This window comes from Eumetopias jubatus, unplaced genomic scaffold (genome assembly GCF_037043125.1).
Source record: "Eumetopias jubatus isolate StellerSeaLion01/CBP00866 unplaced genomic scaffold, mEumJub1_p1.0 scaffold_10, whole genome shotgun sequence".
In the NCBI taxonomy this organism is placed as follows: Eukaryota; Metazoa; Chordata; class Mammalia; order Carnivora; family Otariidae; genus Eumetopias; species Eumetopias jubatus.
Window position 1 is genome coordinate 129,816,783 of NW_028274816.1, and position 2,290 is coordinate 129,819,072.

Here is a 2,290-nt window from a genome sequence, read left to right on the forward strand (position 1 = left end):
TCAGAAGAGTTTTCTCCAGCACCGTCACAGGGCCCATTCACGATGCCTTCACCGTTTCATGCTAAAGTGTTTCTCATACTTACGTGTATGGCTTTCCTGATGGATTTCCTTCTCAGAATGAAAACCTTGACACGTTCCATCTGCTCTTTCTCCTACTCTTGAAAACACTTCTCACAGAACAGGATTCGAATGGGGACAGGCATTCTACACTAAGTATGTCTGTGGGACAGGCATGGGGCACATTCCTTGCGATTTCACACTTACGTTGGAAAAGTCGGCCATGTTCAGGGAAGATGTTAGTAGAAACACTGTTTCTCTGTGCTGGTGTTTCTTCAGACTGAATAGTACTCCCTTTGTTTAGGATTCAACACATACCTTTTGTGACTATGAATTCCTCACGAACCCAGATGGGAGCTCGAAGTCGCGTTTGAGATAGACTTGGTTCGCAGAGTTTCGTGTATGCCTTCATCTGCCTAACTTGCATACTTTGGAAGACACTTCTATCTTCGTGTCCCATGCATTGTGTTCGTTGATATAAGCCCTCCCTAAGAAGTTGTTCCACGCGTAAGGTACATCACGATTTCCCTCTGCTTTCTTTCACACTTTGCCTCAAGCCGCTTCGTTTCTTAGCAGAGGAGATGGCAGTCGTAGACCGCACCTCTACAGTGCTGTTGTGAAGACCTAAGTGTATAGAACATTCCTTACGCTTCCTCTCATTTCCAGACATACGCCTCTCTACGAGACAACGATTTTGTTGCTTGTCACATTCGAACCACACTATTCTTCACCATTCGGCATGGGGCGTTTTCCTTGTGTTTTCACATCAAGTACTGAAAACGCTTCTCTCTACCGAAACAAGACCTGAGTTGGGAGAAGCTTTCGACACGACTTCTTTCTCAAGCAGCGCTATATGGCCCAGTACCTGTGCCTTTGCTGTGACCGTTGGAACGTTCTTCCATCTTCTTCCCAGTACATGGCAGTAGAAGGACTATCTCCCTCTACCGTGTTGTTCCTTGAGAGATGAGTGTAAGGCACTGACACATATAGCTCAGAAGGGTTCATTCTTCGCGAACCAAGATGTGAGCTCGAAATCAGTATCGAGATGGCCTTGTTTCTCTGAGTTCAGGGGAAGACTCTGGTGAGGCTAGCTCGTGTACGTTTGAAGTCCTTCCAACTTCATGACACAAGACTTCACACTTGGTGTAAAGCCGCTTCGATCCTTAGGAAAGGAGAAGGGAGTCGAAGGACCGCTCCTCCACAGCATTGTTCCTAAATACTTAACTGCAGGGCACTTTCCTTACGCTTCCTCCGATTTCCGTACACACACCTCTAGAGGGGATAACTTGTGAGTTGGTGGTAACATTCGACCGACATTTTTCTTCACAATTCAGCCTATGACATTTTCCTTACGCTTTCACGCAAAGAACTGAAAACGCTTCCAGCGTCCGGAAGCAAGGTCTGAATTGGGAGAAACTTTCGACACAACTTCTTTCTCAAGCAGTGGTATATGACAAAGTATTTGTGCCTTCTCTGCGTACGTTGGAAATTGCTTCCATCTTCTTCCCTGTAGGTGGTAGTGGAAAGACTATTTCCCTGCAGTTTTGTTTCTTGAGAGGTGAGTATAAGAACCTTCTCTCAGAGAGCAGCACATATATCTCCAAGGGCTTCTATCTTCAAGAACCAAGATGTTCGCACGAAAGCCTGTTTGAAGTGGCCTTGTTTCTGAGAGTTCAGTGTAAGGCTACTAGGCCTGAGACGAGCCCACGTCCATTTGAAGACCCATCCACCTGCAGGACACAGGACTTCAAAGAGATAAACCCTCCGCACAACGTGTTCCCCGCGTTACAGGATCGCGTGTTCCATCTTTTCCTTGCACACAACGTATAACAAGCTGCTTCCAACCTTACGAAAAGAGATGGTAGTCGAAGGACGGCAACACTATAGGTTTGTTCGTAGAGTTAAACAAACGTATACCATCTTCCTTAGGCTTGCTCACATCATCCATTTGCATACATCGTTCTCCATGTCACGACTGTAGGCACATTCGACACGGAGAGTTAAGTCTAGGCCATGTCCGTTACGACTTCACACCCACTACGGAAAACACTTTCATCTCACAGAAACCATAGGACAGCTGAGGGAAGCCTACTTCAGAAGAGGTTTCTCCAGCACCGTCACAGGACCCATTCAAGATGCCTTCACTGTTTCATGCTAAAGTGCTTCTCATCCTTACGTGTATGGCTTTCCTGATAGCTTTCCTTCTCACAATGAAAACCTTGACACGGTCCAT